The following is a 19976-nucleotide window of genomic DNA, read 5'->3' as shown; positions in this document are numbered from 1 at the left end:
TTTTCACACAACCTCACCTTTTATCTGTATGCTGTAGCAAATTTTAGATGTAAACTGGATCTTGCCTCTATTACTCCAGCAATTAAAATTCCATAGAGAATAAAAGTACTGTATGCTTTGTTTAAGGAAATGATTCTTACATCACCCACATGAGAAATAAAAAAAGCACAATAAAATGAGCTCTTAATGAGCACGTACATTAGGTTAATTGGGGTGGAACCTTCAAGAACGATTGTCAGGAAGCAAGCAGGCAGACTCAAGCGCAAAACAGAGGTTTTAGGGACTGAAAAAAAAACACGAATTCCCAAATGACGAGGAGAGAAAAGAAGCATGTGGAGAAGAATGGGCTGCACGCTAGTGACTGAAGCCGAGAGCCCATTGTGGGGAAGGCAGGAGAGAGAGGCTGATCACTTGGAGGTGATGTCGCTACAGGGACTTACTGCTCCATCAAAAACCATGACAACTGCAACCAGTGCTCCGGACCTACACCAGGGCTCCTGAAAGGAAGCAGAATAAGCTGCTCTCAGGCATAGAAAGGGAAAGGAAAAAACACAGGAGGACTGGAAGCTTGGTGTTGTCTCTCTAGAATTCACCACAAAGCAGAGATTTGTCTGGCTTGAGAAGAAAGCCTTGTTCCCCTCTTTTTGCTTTTTAATATTTTGAAGCGGTCTTTGGGGCTTGGAGGGGAGAGGGGGAAGAAAAGTACAGATCTCTGAAGCATCAGGTCCTTTTTTGTTTTCTTGCAGGAAAGAAAAAAATGGTTTTGCCATCACCTTGGTTTTCACCAACAATCCAGAGTGGATGATAGTGTGTGTGCAGTATGTGCGAATGCTCCTTCAACATGGGGAAGAAATTTAACATCATCTTAAGGATCTGCAATGGCTTTGCCTTCTCTCACACAATGAGGATCTCTTGAGCTCCACTGAGGAACAACATCATTTGCATTCAAAGTGCAGTGGAAAAAAATATATATTTAAAGGATATAGAATGTAAAGCAATCAGGTAAGACCTTTCTGTCTTATCTGTCCAAACAAAATCTATCATGTGCTGTTCTTTCACCAGCACTGTATAGTGACAGTTAATATTCAATTTGCTTGTATGGATCTATAGCATGGTACTTAGCAGATTAATAATTCAGCTTTCACGTACAAAAAATGTTTTTTTAAAATATTTGCAGCAATTACGGTGAAGAATGTGACATTTGCAAAGAAAGGGCTACTAATCATTCAAACTATTAAATGTGACGTTACATAACTGTCTATACAGGAAATTATTAAGATGCTTTCTGTAAGCGCCATTTCTAAAGTTTCAATCATTTAACCCAACAGGTTTAAGTCTTCTGGCGGAGAAAAAATAACCGCTGTCATTTTTCTGATTTACAAATACTGCGAACTACGTATACGACTGTTGTCATAGCACACAAACGGTGAGATACTGATTAGATTACCCTCAGGAGGCTGTACAGCACTTTGGCGTCGTTTGTCCTCCACAAAAGAACAAAAAACACAGTTAAATATATTGATACTTCAAAGTATATGGCGTAGGGCTATAAATCCAATGACTTTAAATTGTATACAATTCACAGAAAAAAAACAAATGGCTACGAAATATAAAATACACTCTACTGGTGCAACTAAAACAATGCATGTAAATTGTAACATATAAAAGCCACATCTGGTTTTAATTACATAATAGCGGATTTAGATTGTTTTTTCCTTGTGCACAAGTCGGAATAAATGTGTTATATTAAAAAGCAACTTCGTTAACTCAAGAACAGGTTTCCAAACCGCGAGCACATTCTCTTCGGCCGTGCATTTTATTATTCTGGTGGTTGTATAATACGCTGGAGATGTTTCACAAGAAGATACGCCTGTTGAAGGTTAGAGTCTTCGCGTGTGTGCCTTTGTTTTCAGAACATCACTCCTGGTCTTTCGTCTTCCCACCTCTGCCCGAAGCTCTGTGCCACGCTGCTCTATGTAATGAAATACGATTAGGCACGGGTGAAATTCTGTATTCACTGCAGTGAACGCTACAGCTTTCCGCGGACGTTTTCTCAGTAATTACAAATGTCTTCTAAGGCATTAACTGGATTGTGTGTTTCCGCACATGGTACTGTCATTGTAAAAGCTTGAAAACGCTTGACTTCCATTCCATTTTAATTTTAGGTGCGGAGAATGTTTTTTGTGTTCGTTTAGACCGATGAGACCAAAGCTTCCTTGGTATGGAAGTTCAATACATCAATCGCGCAAAGATTTAACTACAGTATGCTGCATTGACACAGAGCTGTACAGATGTTGGGCTAAAAAGAACACTTGACCACAAAACATTTATTGAAAATCGAATGCCACTTAAGGTATATACTATCGGAAATGTGCGTAAACATTCGTTGTTCGGGACATTCCGGACTAAAATCGTGTTTCTTGCGCTTTAGTAGGATATACAGTACTGTTTTACAATATAGTAATGAGCGCCGGACAATAATACAGCAAGTTTGTCTGCAAGCTTATGGAAAAGTTTTTTCCCCAGAATTCTATTTATTGTTACTATTTTACTCATGTTGAATTGTTCCATTAACAATTAAATTTGCATTTAGGTTTGGTTTTATTCCTTGACAAAATATTGTCACAAACAATTCTCTCTTTTTCTATCAGAACTATCCTTACCTGTATGTATCTCAACCGAAAGGTACAGTAGCATGAATTTGGTGCGGGATTTATTTTTCATTAACTTCATTAGAAACTTACAGTAAAAGGACTGGGATTTTTTTTTCCAAGAACCAAATTTTACTTACATTACTCACTTTTTGTTCGTTTTGTACACCGACTGTTCTACTTAGGTACAGTATAGGTATTAGGTACAGATGTCATACATATTTTAAATGCATTTTAATTGAATTTTCCTTCAATAAATTTTCTTTTTTTAATAAAGACCTTCCAACATCTGTAATTGTTTTTTTTTATTAATTTTAGCACAAGCTAAAACGCAGCTACTGTATATTACCAGTTCTAAAGTATGACTCTTCACATACTGTACTATGCATTTTAGTGCGGTAGAAAAATGGAGTTCAAAAGAGAAACTGACTTGAGAAACTTGACCTTGCCTGAAAACCCTTTAAGGGTATCATTAGGAGTATCATTAGGATGATACTATACAGAATAATTGAAACTAGATTTAAGAATATATTTCTACATATTTTTCCCTCTTCATAAATCATAAAAATGTATGTATCTGACTTATTTTGATTGTATATAATTTGGTTAGAAGCAAAAGAATTGTAAAATATTAAGGGAAAGATAAGAATAGACTAAATTTTCATGTGTGATGGATATCGGTAAATTTGTATTATAAGAGAATTGTTGTGTCATGTCATCTGCATTTAAAATGGTTTTATCTATTCTAAAAAATGAAAAAAAATTAAATGGGATGATAGTGTTTTGAACCGCAATCAGTTCTGAGACATCTAGTAAATACAAGGTTACTCAATGCTGTATTATTTTGTTTTGGTTGATGTACAGTAGGAAGGACTTATACAGAATCATTTATGCTATTGGTCATAGAAAATATACATGTTCGTTCATCTCTCATTTGATTTAATGAAGGAACCTTTCAAATTAATTAATGAATTCACTCATTCATTCATGAAACTAAACTGAATCATATAAACATACTGTATGTTGAAAAAAATATAACAAACCAACTAAAAAGCTGCCAAAGTCTTTGGTTGGAGGTGTTGCTCATATGCTATAAAGCTCATCGTATCTTATGTGTTCAACTGCAACTACCTACTGATAGCAGGGGAGAATATATTGTCCAAATGTTGGTTACTCTTGTTGGTATCAGTGTAAATACTGTGCCTTAATGTACTGGTATTGGGGAAAGTGAAACTCTCAATGAAAACTGTTCACCCTACAACTTAAATAAGTAAACAATGCAATAATTACCTTTTAAACAAATCTGTACTTTCCTCTCTCCTAATTTTTAGTAGCACAACTCCATGCTCTCCTAATTAGTTTAGATGTTCTAGGTTTAATGAAAACTTCAGAATCGTTTTTGGTGTAGCCTTTGGCAATGTTTGTAACTGTTCTTTGACTGTTCTCACACGTCCTACTCTTAAAAGTCAATGTACTGTACAAAGGTACAGAGATAGAAGTATTTTTAATAGTAGGCACCCTGAGGGCTCTGAGGCATACACTGTGTCTCATTGTAACCTCTTTGTGACCCTTTCAGTGTTCCCTGAAGGCCTGAGCCTCCTTTAGTAATGTTCAAGCTGTATGCCACTGAACTGCGCTCCTTTTGGGGTCATTCTTATATACATGTACTACAGTATGTAAGGTGTAATACAAAACAGACATGAAACTAGGAAAAGGATTAAATACGAAGAACAGTATTGATAAAGTCTTTCAGAGCAAACCTAAATACAATGTTTATATTGCATTCATGTAACGTAGGTTAACATAACAGTAATAATAACAACAACAATAATAAAGGATTCAGACATCTGTCCCTGGTTTCTGTTCTGTCAGTGCTGTTCTAAATAAGACCGCCTCCTCCTTTTGTTCCTGTATTACAGTGTGTGAGATACGGTACATTATGCCATTACTTAATTAGGCATGGCAGTGTTCGTAGCCTACTGCTTAATTTTGTATAGACATTATGCAATGTTTCATATTTCTGAAAGCTATTTACAGTACTTACGTCTGTACCTTTTAATGACACCTCTAGCACATCTTTCTTAAAATCGTGTCAAGAACTTATTCAGCTTTGCAAATGCCATAGCACATGGAAGTCTGGAAATCCTAAGGTGTTCTGTCCAGGTTCTGCAGGGTTATAACATTCATCCAATGTCAATTATTGGTACCACATGTACTACATGTTACCTTCGCAGGAATCACTGTTTTCTGTTTTTGTGCCCGCCGTTAAATCATTGCAGTTCACTTTTGCTGTTCTGTTTAATTAGTAGTCTGGAAATTCACTCCATCACCATGAAAAACAACAAATCAAGTGTTGAAGAGACTGAAGGATTGGCAAAGAAATGTACAGTATTGTATTGTTGTCTGAGGTTAATAACTAATAGGTTATTGAGTGAAAAAAAAACTTTCATAGTGAAGTCTTATGGTAACAGGTCTCTGCTGTTCTTCATTGGTGAGCCTTAAGCCCTCATTTCAACTTTGATGTTTTTAGGAGATATTAAGTATAGAGTAAAGTGATAAATTAACCACTTCTGTCTAATAACACAGACCTGAAAATGCTAAAAACATGATCAAATTGACACTCTGAGCTTTAGCACCTCTAATCTTAATTATATAGTTGAAGAAGATTTATTTAGACAATTTGGAATTAAACATCAGGCATTCTTTAGTCAACTATGACCAAGACTTCCATGGTGGCAGTGTACTGATGTCTGAACCAGAGGATTGTGGGAGTATGGAAAAAGCTACCCATCCATGCTGTTGAAGCCAATACCCTGGCTCTGATCAATTAGCTACTACTACAGTAGATGGGATATGTAGGCTGAGCAGCATCCTTTTGTTCATAAGTACTTTTATGTGGTTATGAATAGTGCTGGGCAGGGTGAGGATTAATCAGCCAGAGGCATACTGTGATGTCAGTGAGAGATGTGCATCCCTTCCAATCACAGCCATCTCTCCTGTCAGGCGCAGTGGAGGTTAACAACTGACAAATGGCTCTGCAGGTGGCAGTATAGGGGAAACATGTCTTTGTGCCTGTCTTATTCTCTGTAGATTGGTTACAAAAATTTAAAACAAATGGAAATTCCAAAAGTTGGTTCATACATAATGAAAAAATAATTGACAGTTCCAAATTAAAAAAAAGATTTGAATTAACTATAGGCTTTGATTGAGGGAGTTGCCCATCTCCAGCTGACAGTGCCCAGAAGCATAGCACTGTATATTCACTCTCTGTTATTCACTGGTACCTTCAATGTTGTTCTTTACATTTACTGAATCTTTGGAATCCAGTCAAGGAAAGCCCCTGTCTTGTCATTATTTTGGTGAAAAACAAACAGCCAAGCAGCTAATCAGCACGAAAACATTTTTACGGTCATTAGCCCTGTTTACAAGATGAAATATCCTGTTTCTCAAAACATAAGGCATTGAGTTTTTTTTCAATTTTTGTATAACAGCTGTTGTGTAACGATAGTGATTCAGTCATCTCAGTCAGAGGTTCTCAACATATCTTCCATCCTTCCTTAGACTGCCTGAATTATTTATTTGACATTACTATTCAATTTCAGCTCTTGAGGAGAAAAAAATTAAAACAAAGCAGTTTAAAATATGTATGGCCCTGCATATCATTGTTATTCTAAGTCCAACAGACTGGTGTGTGCCTCTTTTATTACAGTATACTTACTGTATATACAGTACATAGCTAAAATAATCAGACAATCTAAGAATACACACATTCTCTGTTTGGTTACTTGTATATTCATGATCCAAGGACATACAGTATCAGTGTGCCTCTTGATTAATCCCAGGAAATGATCTTCCTCAATATTCAATCATAACTGTAACTCTGTATTGTCCTGCTTATTATCTGGAATTCCAAATTAAAATATTTGATCTTAATGTTATAAGTGAAATATTGGTGTTTATTAATTTAAAGCTCCTGCAAGTTACATTTCAGTGAACCTAGGGTAGGGCTTTCCAACTCACTGAACCTTGTGTTTTCTTGTTTTTCTTAAAACACGCCAGATGTCAAGTTACTTAGTTTTAAATGTTAGAGTAGGACCTAGTGGTCTTAATAGCAATTTATTAGTTTTTAATTAGTGCTTTGAATAAGAAGTTTAAACCTCAGCTGTTTCTTAGAGGCATTAGGTATTTAAAGTTACTCACTAATTTTGTTTGGTTCTTGCTTTACAGGATATCTTTAGCACTTGTTTTTACTTCTCTAGTCCCTCTCTGCCCTGTCAGGATATTGGGGGGGGGGGGGTGTACATGGTATCTATTTCTTTTATAATGGCCTTTCCTAATATTGGAAATGTATCCCTATCTGCTTGGCCACAGGGTGGACTTAGCACGACTCTTCACATGTTTTAGGTATGATGCCTCTTCTTTTATGCCCACTGTTCTAGACAGAAACAGTCCTTGTTCTCATTCCAGATTCCAGGCTACGACTTCTCTGGGAGCCTCTACATTCAGTTCCCTGGCCGAATCTTTACAATAGTTATTGAGTATGGAGCTTTCTACTGCTTGGGATCATGGGGGCCATTTCAAACTTAAAACTCTGCTGAGCATTGGCATTTATATACAGTAAGACAAGTCTGTCAACATGTCCTTGCTTTAGCCCTGGATGTCTTCAGTGGGGCAACTATAGATGCCCCGGCACTACTATTGAGAGGGGATGGTGGAGCTTCACCGTAGAGCTGTAAAGTAAGATGGTTTTCAGTGAGGCTATTTCCTCCTTGCCAAGAGATTTGGAAGCACATAATGCATAGAGAACTGATGGCCAAGTCCTGTCATTTACCAACTGATTAAGATGTATAAAACGGGTAACTTCTTCATTGTTCCATTAAACAATTAAAATGAGTTGTGAAACGAAACCAGAGGACTGTTCAGCCTTTAAGGACAGTATTTGCTCACTTCCGACATCATTATGAAATTAAAGATACAGCTGTAGTCACTGTAACGTTCCGTGAATGATGTACATGTACTGTACATTGCTTTCTTATTTCACAATCAGGGTTTAGCGCGAGGTGATGGTATTTATACTTTGTGGGTCTTTCGTAATTTCAAAATAAAATAGGACGCATACAACATTTTAAATTAAATTTAAAGGACACAGAAATTAAGGTCATAGTACAGCTTCAGCCTCCTGCAAAGACCAACGTCATTGTTTTGCAATGAAACACCAGTTCTATTCAGGTACAGTGTGAATAAACCCAGCTCTGCTCTGGGTGTCTGTTGTGTTTAATTCAAGGTGCTCTTGTGGTGACGTGCCCACAACAGGAAAAGTTTTACCACAGCTGTGTAGGATCATATATTTGAAACTTCACTTCTTTGTGCTTGCTGAAATGTTTTTCAGTAGCTTATATAACTGTTCCATTAATGTCTATACAACTTAAAGGGAGCAGGTAGGAAATATAAATTAAATATAAGCAATGCAGAGCTCTCTTTTCAGCTGACTGCCATGTCAATGTCATACCTGACAGTCTGTATTTGGCTGGGAGGGTAAAGAATTAAAATTGTTCCTCACTACTGGGCTTGCGCTGTGCTGTGTTCAACTGCATAAGCAAAAGAAAAGTGAATCCCGGGCGTACTTCAAAAACTGAATGACATTGCATCTTATTGTGTGATTTATTTCTGTTTTTTTCCCCAGAAATATATACTGTAGTCTGACACTTTGAGAAATCAGCACAACTTGTTTTCTAAAATTACCAGCTTGAAATCTGATCTCATCAGATCTTGGACAGTAAGAGTTCCTGTACGTAATCATTACTACAGTATGACGGGACAGCTCCAAATAAACTAGGCAGCTGCTGTTAGTGGTTCTGGTGTGCCAGTAGGTGGCTCTCTTTCCTCTAGCCCAGAATACCCAGATCAATGCCATTCAATCTGGTAAGCCCTTGGTCCGTATCTTGGTGTCCCAATTTCCAAGTCTGGGCAATAGATCACTATAATATATACAGTATAATATAATATGATAATATGTACATGCACGTAATACTGTATATACAGTATATAAACCGATTTCCATCAGGTTGTTTCCAGGTTTCGAGAAAATAACTCCAAACAGCACTTAAAACTGACATTTAATGGAGGAAGACTATTATACTGATTTTACTGAATTATATTTCAATTCATAAGTTGAATGCTTTGTACTTGTCACCATTAATGACACTTAAATTCACCTTCACCTTCGATTCACCTTCCGTGTACATTTGTTGAAATTCACTGCATTGTATGGAAACAAGAACGCCATTACAAGATTTTGATGCAATTCAGGCTTTTTTTGCGAGCTGTGGGCTCTGTTCACAGGTGCCATTCGTAAAATAGCCTGCAGCTCACAAGAAAGGCCATACTGTATAAACAGCATCTCCCTTCACTGTAAGAACAAGTGTACGTCTTTTCAGAGGACAACTGTTATCTTGTTTTTCAGCATACTGCAAAAGCCATTTTGTAAAGTAGACTTTGTCAGAGAAAGATTGCTGGAGGTATTTGTGTCAGTTGTGAGGGATGCCACTTTTACAGGGCCCATAGACTTTGTCAGTGAACAGAGTTTCATTGCTGGATATAAAACCCCTCTAGGAAAGTAACAAAAGAAAGAAGTTTACTCTAGGGACTTAACAGGCTGTGAGGGACCTGGAATATAATTCTATGAAGAAATATGGACTTGTGTCTTTCTGAAACCCAACTTTTTGGGGAAACAGTTTTATCTTTTTCGTGTATCCAAGGTTCTCTTCTTATGCTTGAGTTTCTGTGAGTGGAGTCATATCTCTTTCTTCACAGCCTTGACATATACAGTACTGGAGGTCACTAAGATTTTTAGACATGGTCTAAAGAAGAACGGGTGCAAATGTGGCTCTTCCAGCCAAATCCTAGTTTAATAGACAGTCATTCTAGTTGTTCTAACACACTGCAAGAGAATGGGTTTGAAAGATCCAGACATTAACTCTCCTAAGGAGCTAGATTTCCACATCCCTTCCATTTTGGATCTCTGTTTAAATTGGATATTTTTACAGTCTACAGCATGTTGCAAAGCTTCCACTGTTAAATTTCTATACAGATTCTTATTTTCACTTTGTAACTGGCCCTATTCATACATTTCTGCTTGTCTGCTACTTTAAGTTAATCTGAAAAATCTGTCTCCAATGCTTTCTCCACAATTAAAATTTGTGGAGAAAAGAGATACAGTATGTTGTCAATGGATGCAGGGCACAATTTGGAATACAGGTCACTGTATATTAGGCAGTCCGCTAGAATACTATGTCTTCTGTGCTGTATTGTAGTTCATGCTTTAAAAATGTATGCTGTGAATAAGAACATGCTTTCTAAACCCTTGTTTGCATTGTTTAGACTATTCACTGTATGGAAACATAATGAATTCAGTTTTAAACTGGACCCTGGATCCAAATGCCTTGATTTAGTTAAACCAGAACCACTCTTATATGACACATTAATTAATTTGACTGATTTAGTTACTTCCTTCTCCTTTCATGGGACCAGTAATCCAGGGCTTTTTTTAATTCTTTCTTTCTCTGTTTGTATTTACACCCTGAAATTAACCCCAGCTGTTGCCCAGTCTGCTTTCATATCATGGAATTCTTTGGAAACTATAATATATACTGTACAGTACACAAATTAAACTTCTTGAAATCTGTTTATATCATTTTCTTTCCAAAAAATGCTATATATCAATTAACACTGCTACTATAAGATATCTGCAGTGGCATTCTTCATATTGCTGCTCTGTGTCAGCATACAGTACATGAATGTAATGTATCTTATGCTAATTTTTATCCTCCTCAGTATCAGGAATACAGAAAAACAGCAGAACTCAAGAAGAAGTCAGTATCCACACCAATTATTAACAACTGAGCTTAGTTTTAAAACTAAACTACACAATAAACACTATTTATCAATTTATCTTAGACAATCTGAGGCACACAGATCAGAGTGCACCCAAATATTTTCTTAAGAAGCCATTTGCAGTGACAGTTGAAAAAAAGTTATGTTTTACAAAGAAGCTGGTTCAGACTCATTTCAGTGTGAGTTTAATTTTCCACTCATTTATTTTGTCTGCTTCAGGCAATAGTACAATAATATATTGCTGGGCAAATTATTCTGTGCTTTAAGTATTTTTTTAGAAATGTCTCGCACTAATTTCAATTTTGCTGCAGCTCAGAGGAATCACATTTTATTTTCTCAGATTTTTGACTTTTAGTATAAACCTTAGATTTATAGTCTTGGTGATTTTTTGTAGAATAATTTACTTATCTTTAAAGAACAGACCAGAAAACTAGAAGGGAGAAACCACATCCTTTCTCTTGTGGTTGTACAGTAGTTTTAACAGTGTCTTAAACGTTCTTTCAAAAATGTCCACTCTACATTGCATTAATCGTGAAGCCCCTGTCTTAAATTCAAATTTAAAACAGTTTTCACAGGCTTGATATAGTCCTCAACAGATTTATTTTACTTATTTTTACCTAGAAAAGTATTGCTACAAACAGCTATGCAAATCAAAGTAAGATTATACAGTAGATAAAATATTTATGTATTGCCTTCTTAACTTGTATAGATACTAAGCGTAAAAGAGTAAAATGTGTCTTTTGCAAGATAAATGTTTCTCACATACCAATTAGTCTTTCAGAAGGAGGAGGCAAATATGTGAGGTGCTCCAAAGCCTTTCCTGTCATCCATTCATCCTTCCTACAATTTTCTAACCTCGTCGTCCAATACAGGACCACAAGACCACCAGAACCTATACCAACAAACAACAACCACAGTGCAGGACACATTATTGGCAAGACATCAGGGCACACACACACACAGCAGGGTCAATCTTCCCAGAAGTAAATTAACCTACCAAAATGTCTTTGGTCAGTGGGTGGAAACCAGACCACCTGGAGGAAACCCACACAAACACAGAGAGAAGTCATAAACTCTAGTCAGATAGCACCTCAGGTTTGGAAGCGACCTCAGTGCTCCAGTGCTGCAAGGCAGCAATGTTTACCACTGAACTACCATGCTACCCACGTTCTTGTCATTCCAGTCCAAATGAGATGTGCGAAAGACAAAGGTAACTGCTGGGCAGACAGAGGTAGAGGATGAAAACAGAACAAGCCACAGTCAGGGGAGTTGTACATTTTGTTTAAGCGTAAAAAATAAGGATCTGAGGCTAGAGCTTGAGGGAGATACAGTTGTACATAAAAAACAAGCTCGGATTCCAAAGAACAATGGTTTAGCAACTAACAGTAACATTTTACAAATCAGCAGTGCCTGAAGAGCTGAATGTCTCTACAGTGAGTTGGGGTTATCTAATACCTTTTGTTCTGAGTTCTTAATTGCTTAATTGAATTTGTGACTGAATTATTAAAATGATATTTTCCAGTTCATTTACAAAGGTCAGTTTAATCAGTCCTATGAATTAAAATTAGGCTGGTACATACTGCAGTTCTGAATTCCATTGCTCTGTGTCCTTTCCTTGCCTCAGTTGGAGGTAACAAATACAGTGTGACTGAATGACCAGATAGACCTGTGTTCTCTACATGTAAAAGCTTCTTCTCGGCGGTGGGTCCTGTCAATGAATTTCAATGACACAATTGAGATGTATATTAAAAACATCTGTTAAGTCTTTCCTACTGAAAAACATGTTACTAATATTTGTGACTACTAAAACATACATTAGACATTGATTACTTAGCATGGCAATAAGTAATGACAAATTTTGCTATCCATTTGCTACAGTACATTACATTCACCCAAGAATCATTATAAAAATCTGTTTGAACGTATATTTGTCTATTTTACAGTGGAAGGTTACAGCAATGGTTGATCAGTCCAGACCTCCACTCAATGTATTTTCTTGTATATTTCCCTGGATCAAAAATGTGGTCACAACTCCAGAATTCTAAACATACTGTATACAGAAAACATACTGTATACATCCTTTAAATGATTCCATCACTAAGTCAGCGTTTACTTTTTACAAGACATATAGCAAGGATGCTTTGGAACAAGCAGAAGTCAGTTCCATATTGACAAGTAATGTGACAGAATAAAGCATTAAGACCGTGGAGCCTTCTTCTGGCATGAGGGACAGAACAGAGATAAGGGAAACTGGTGTGGTGGATAAAAGTAAAGAAAAAAGGTGAGAGAATGGCTAGGAAGCAGATGAAAAGGGGGATAAAGAAATGGGAATCTGGAAATTAAATTCCAGGGGGAGGTGTACTGTAGAAGGCATGTATAATTCCAGTTGATTCCTCTGGAAATGACTACAGACTTAAAAAAAAGACCAAATGATCTTTGAGTGGTGTATGTTAAGGATGTGAGTATGTTAAGGATGAGTCAGTCTAAGGATGATTTTGGCTTCTAAAGTCTTTTTAGAATAAGAGATTTTGAACCACTGTGAAAGGACACAGACAGAAAGGTCTGTGTAAATCATTGTGAAGAGAGGTGAAGTGAGGGATTATCAACCAAGAGAGATCTCTGATCCTCATTGCTCTGACATGTTCTCTGAGATGACAGGCCAGGCTTCTTCTTGTTTCAACAATATAAACTGAAATAGTCTATGCGATAGATGACTTGCAGATAGCCAGAGTTGCTATGGAAAAGTCTACATAGATTCAGTGGTATGAGATGATTACTGGTTCTGTTTGTTCTCCATGATTGCACAGATCATTTTGTGTGTCTGTGTAGAGTTTGCTTCATTCTGTTCAAACATACAGTACATTGTGTCCTTGTCCAAAATGTGACAGTTATGGGAACACAGAGGGGTGCTCAAGGCTGTTTCCAGTGTATGAAATACCCTGGGAAGAAGGTCTCAGAAAGGAATGGGAGAACGTGTGCATATTTCCCTCTCTCTACTCTACAAGGGCCTTGGTAAAATAGTTAACATGTACAGTATGCACTGACCTGCACTGACATCTTGCATCTCTAAGGAGTAGCTACTCTAAATTGTCCCCATGGGGTTTATCCCTATTAGAAAGGTGAAGAGACTCCTTCTTTCATTACCTCTCCATGAATAGAATTACTTTGGAGCTTCATTTTCTGAATCAGATCAGTTCTGGTTATTTGACAAAACAAAACAACAAGCAGAAAACCATGAAAATATATAATGAAAGTAAGAAAACATTATAATTCTGTAAAATCTGCTACATGGTCATTTAGTTCTTTCAGTGTGCAGCCTTTAAAATCTGTCCTAGACCAAAATGTACACAGATGGGACGCCTTATATTTCTCTATCCTATGACATCTTCAAAATGACAGGTATATGTCTACATTTCTTTATCATTTCAAAATGCCTTCCAGCACACATGGTTTAGGAAAATGAATCAAATTAAATCAGCAAGGAAAATCAAACAGATTTAAATATCCTTTAAAATACCATGCAACCATTCCTTGTAGAATGTTCACTAATCAATATTATCCGCAGGCACAATGTTCAAAAGTCACTACTAGAAAAAATAACAGAATGTGATTTTTATAATAAAAATATCAGAGCACAGGTTAACTCAAGGCAGGCATAGTGTTGCAGTTTATCTTCTTTTATCCTGACAAATACAAAAGTCTTCATCAGAGCACTGACCAAAATTATTGCAAGAGATGGACCAGGGATGCCCTACAGATGGTAGAGGAGGGAATCAGGCAAGAACCCAAACTTATCAAAGGCCTGATCGGTCCAAATAGATCAATACAAGCAGGTACAGTATTCATATCCAGGCAAGGTCAAAACTGGAAAACGTATCAGAAACTTTTATTTTCCAAATGAAGGACATTTGATCTCATTACTAGATTTCCAGAGGAATGCGTTTTACAGGTCCAATCATTCATTAGAAAATTGGTACTTCTTTACATTCAATGCAAAACAGCCATATGACATTTTATTGTAGGGTATGCAATAATAATCTTTCACAGTGTTTCAGAGTTCAAATTGAGTAATCTATTCCCAGGTTAATCACTTGTTGTCTATATTATTACATTCTCTATTCCAGGTTGTGCTGAAGCTCCAGTGCCTTGTTCTGTATCTTCTGAGCTATAGTAATTCACTGACACATATTTGTAACAGGGTTCCAGTCTTCAGGACTTGAGATGACAAGTCACCCCTGACTATAGCATAACACAGAGAGTAGTTCTGACTGGTAGTTTGAATTGTGCTGTTTTATGGGTTCTATTGTGTCTGGTTTTGATTCATGTTAAAACTCTCACATTTTAACTAGAAAGCTAATGTTCTTGAGATAAGGTAATTTATTTGTGAATGATCCACTAACCATTTTGTTAATGAAGACTATGAACTTCGAAGACGCACACATTTACCCCTTCCATATTTTAAGTAGTCTCAGTCAATGACTTTCAACATTTTTTTCGGTACATTTTTTAACCTTCTCTGACTGTGGGATTTGTATTTACTACATGTATTGCATTTTACAATATCCCACCAGTACGGTTGGTAAGATAATTATAATTGGGTAACTTTATCCAATTCAGGTTTGCAGTGGAGCCAGAGCCCGTCACAGCAAGCAACGGGTGCAAGGAGGGGTACACCCTGGATGAGATACCAGTCCATTGCAGGGCACACACAGATGCAAACACGACCACACTCACACCAAGGCCAATTTTCACAGAAGACAGTTAACCTACTGTACAAGTATGGCCTGGAGGAAAACCATACAAGCTTCACACATATAGCACCCCGGGTGTAGAAATGAACCCAGAACCCCAATGTTCTGAGATACAGCAATGCTAACCTCTATGCCAGTGTGCCACACTGATAAAACAATGTGAGTAGTAAAATCTACCATATACAGTGCCTTGCGAAAGTATTCGGCCCCCTTGAACTTTTCAACCTTTTGCCACATTTCAGGCTTCAAACATAAAGATATAAATGTTTTATTTTATGTGAAGAATCACCAACAAGTGGGACACAATTGTGATCTATTGCGAAATCCAATAGATTTCGTTCCACTTCACAATTGTGTCCCACTTGTTGGTGATTCTTCACATAAAATAAAAAATTTATATCTTTATGTTTGAAGCCTGAAATGTGGCAAAAGGTTGAAAAGTTTAAGGGGGCCGAATACTTTCGCAAGGCACTGTAATATAGGAGTAGACTCTCATTGTTTTACAGAGAGTAACCCTTTTTAAAAAACTGAGGCTATGAGATGTTAGAAATGTTTTCTCTGGGAAGAGGTCTTATCCTTGACGAGGCTCTGCACACATTCCCTCCATTACAATAGACTTGGACTTTTGTTTGTTTCCAGCTGTTGGCTGTAATTACCAATCAATTACCATAGATCACGCTTCGCACTCATCTTGAAAAAGCCTCCTCTGTTTCACCTTTCCTCCCTCTGCACTGCACGTACAGTAAAGGCTGTTTACTAATGTGGTAACCATGCCAATTCCATCTCCCCCCAGGATACCAAACAGAGTGGCTGTATTTCATGATTATTAATGTTGTTCATTTTGCTTTGAGCTCCTAATGTCAGCGTACTAAAGCACGAGGATGTCTGAATCCATCACCTCTGAGAGATGTTGCTGAGATTAGGGAGCAGGACGGAGAGCTAAATAAGGCAAACATATGGAAAGGGGAAATCATTTGAATGAAATGTTCACCTTCAAGGGAATAGCACCTGCCTTCTCTCAGCTGGAACTACCCACATTTATCAAAAGAACTTCATTAAAGGTGCATATTTTGTACTGAAGCATCTTTTGAGACATGAAGTTGCACATTGGAACATACATTATTGTTCTTTTTAGAATTGTTTGAGGACATTACTGTGCAAACATCTCCATTGAAACAGCATATTGTGAAGCTTTCAATCCATTCTGTTCTAAGGCTTTAGTGCAATATACAGTAATGACATTCTTCCCCTTTCAGGGGCTCCAGGAACAAAATAATTTAAAATCTCATTAACATTATTAACTACTTTGTGAGATTTTAATACTTGGTTTTTCTATCATATTTTAGTGTTTGCTTTAGGATGCTTTAAATATGAATCTTTAAGGTTGCTCCAGCAAAATGACACACACAAAGTCATGCCCCAGACCGTAGCCATAGTAGTTGTTTATGTTTTAACTCCTGACTACGACTTGTACAGTATACATCACAGAAAAAACTAAGACTTGAAGACAAGCTCCTCTGACTCACCCTCCAGAGAGACATCAATTAGAGAATTAGCCCCACTTGGAGGAGTAGTAAATCTTTCACTGACATTACTGACCAATCACAGGAGGCATTAGTTCATCAAAAACCAAAAGACCCATCCTGCACTAGTGGCACTCTGCTATTTGTGCACTGCTGCTTAAGGAGCGCTAGCCAGCTAATGATATGACCTGGGTTAAAACCAGCAATATCTGGGCCATAGGACACAATTGTTTATAGAGGTACTGTAATGGATAAGATACAATTGATTTGTATAGATCCATTTTTGTGTCATGTGATATGTGAGTCTTAAATGCATGCCCTAGATGACTTTATACCATACTGTACATCACAGACAGCTTGTAGCCTGACCCACATTAACAGCTAAAACCTAACCCACCAAATTAATATTGAAGACATGTAATCCATTTTAGCCAAGAGCTAAAAACACCAAATTAGTGGGAATCATAGAAGATTTTGGGGATGCTCAAACAATTGGGTGTCATGGGTAGATCTGTGGTTGTGGTTTAAGCATAGTCCCACTGTGAACAATAAAGGGAAGGAAATGAGCCTTAAAACAGGGGGGCACTGGTTTCTTTGACTACCTGATTGACGATTTGACAAAATAGTGCTAAACTATAATTCACATAATTCCTAATGATGCCTGAACTGGGATATTTAGAACCATGCCACCAGGGAGGAAGGCTGTGACTAAAGCTAATCTTGTTAATGCAGCATTGATTTGCCAGGATAAAGTAACTCATTAGTCTGCTCATGTAATTTCAGTTAAATTTTCATGTAAAACACAGACACATGCCAGATCAATGAGAACTAGGCCTTATGTGTGCACGGACCTCACTTCATTAACCATTGCCATTTAAGAATAATTGTGCTGATTAGTTAATTTAAACCCAAGAACTAGAGGCATTTCTTTACCCAGAAGGTTGTGGCAGTATGAAATAAGCTACCTACTGTGGACATGGTGTTAAAGCTAATACTGTTTTTTTCCAAGAAATAACTAGATGATATCCTTGGAGCTACTAACCATAAAATTGGCTAAATGAGTCAAATGGCCTGTTCTCGTTTGTAACCTTTATTATATTCTGTCATCAGCAGTATGACATCTAAACAATGCCGTAATTTCTACTTGCCTTTACTGAGTTTGCACAGGGATTCGGACAGTAACAAAACTTCTACTTGATGAAATACTACTACTGATCAATGATGTATCAGTTGATCTTAGTCAAAGGCATTGACAGAGAGTTCTGCGGCAGAAGAACTTGCAATATGTCTGAAGAATACAGTTCAAGAAGGCTGTAAAACTGCAATTTATTAAATGATAGAGCAAAGGTTAGAGCCATGAAGAGATTGGTATTGCCTAAATTGCTGGACACCCTAGACACATCAGATACTACTTGTCTGTTATCAGGGAGAGCTAACCAGTGCAGAAAAATTTCTCTTACAAGTACCTCTTAGGTTCTTGGACCAGTTAGTTGAGGTCTAATCAATGGAATAGTCTTTTCTCAATGGGACAATTGCATAGTTGAGTTGAGAGCACCAAGGATCTGACAAACCAAATCAAACTGAACTTTTTTCTCCCTAAAGCAATTTAATATCTCTCGCCAGTCTTTAACAAAACTGAAAATGTGTGTCATAAAGGCAAAGGAGGAAGAGTAAATTAGCTTTATAGGTAGTATTACACTGCTTATAAGGCAAATTTTATGGTCTTGAAAAACAAAACGATGATACAAAAACTAAGACAAGTGAACTGAGAAGACATTATATAAAGGCCTTGGGTATCTGTCTCACAAAAGCACTTTCAGGTTAAATTACACCACCGAATGGCTTCAAGGATATGTGGGAGATTTGTTCAAATTTGATGTGAATGCTTATCTATCTAGTATAACTTCACTTTGACTTCTAATTGAAATTTTAATAGATGAAAAGAAATATTTTACATGCCACATGTAGTACTTACAGTAGATGCTGAAAGCAACGAAGAACTGTAGAAAAAGAAGTCCCCTTTGACATTTAACTGCAGTAACAGCAAACAGCAAAAGCTACAGCATCTTGAATATCACAGTGTGCTGAGCAGCCTTGCAACGGCTAATGTATGGAGTTTCCCCATTGGTTAGAAATACGCACTGCAGAATAAGCAACATTGACTGTTATGAAGAAAGCATTCTATCTCCACTGCAACCACTCTGACAACTGGCGTGACTGCACAGATAACTCCTGTCACCTTCAGAAATACAGATGCCATTTTTAAAATGGGCGATATTGATTCAGAGTGCTTTCTTAACTCCCTATTCTTAAAGACACTCAGTGTGATTGAGTGCTCTGGAAATAATTCTACACCCAACAAAGTGACACATGACATGGCAGCTCCTCCACTGAGGCACATGTTTAGTCATAATACATAATGTTATTTCACAATTCATTGTCAATCTTTCAAATCAAACATTGATCTGGGTTTTCCACATTTCTACATTTCTACAAAACAATATATGGGCAAATTTCAAGTTGGCATTAAAACACAGCCAAATTATTGGTCTGCGTTAAAACAGACATCTTGATGCTTTGAAAAACAACAAGATGACAAAAGTATCTGGTTCAGGAAGATGTGGATGATTCCTTTGAGAGTAAATTTGAAAAATGTCACTAAAACGTTTAAAATAATCCCTTAATATTGTGATTTGAGACCAGGCTAATGACCACCTGGAAGACTGTTTGCCTCTCACTTGCAGTAGATGGCCTTGTGATACAGAACTAAATTAGATGGGTTCAAACTGTGAGGACCAGACCAGGGCTCCTAATTTAAAAATAATCTTTAGTAGTAACATTGCAAAACAATTCCATGTTATCCTTTTAATAGCTTAGTCTGAATACTCTTTCATTTATGACATTGTTTATATATCTATCACTAATATTAGTTAGTAACATTAAGTGTTAGTTAGTTGCTGGGGAGAGTAAAATCTTTCCCACTCCTTTGAAGTGAAAGATATTAGGTGTCGGATCGAACAGCTACAGTTAGCTCAGAGTGCTACTGTGGTGACATGGCCACATACATTTTCATGTACTGTACTTTGAAAGGACAACAGGACAGTAATATCACAAATATCTTTTAATTTACAGTATTTAAGCGAGCGTATTAATTGTAA

General features: G+C 37.1%; 1 protein-coding gene across 1 annotated transcript in view; it reads left to right on the top strand.

Annotated features, from left to right (window-relative positions):
• Positions 1-234: 234 nt before the first annotated feature.
• The window catches only part of LOC148653755 (short transient receptor potential channel 5-like), an 89354-nt gene continuing 69612 nt past the window's right edge, over positions 235-19976 (top strand). Inside the window, exon 1 of the mRNA XM_088649098.1 lies at positions 235-1002. The gene's annotated coding sequence lies outside the window, so the exon portion shown is untranslated. The remainder of the gene's footprint in view (positions 1003-19976) is intronic.

The sequence above is a fragment of the Lepisosteus platostomus genome, chromosome 10, assembly GCF_059453375.1.
Source record: "Lepisosteus platostomus isolate fLepPlt1 chromosome 10, fLepPlt1.hap1, whole genome shotgun sequence".
Taxonomy (NCBI): domain Eukaryota; kingdom Metazoa; phylum Chordata; class Actinopteri; order Semionotiformes; family Lepisosteidae; genus Lepisosteus; species Lepisosteus platostomus.
The sequence above is the reverse complement of the archived record's forward strand: the minus strand, read 5'-3'. Positions and strand labels throughout refer to the sequence as shown.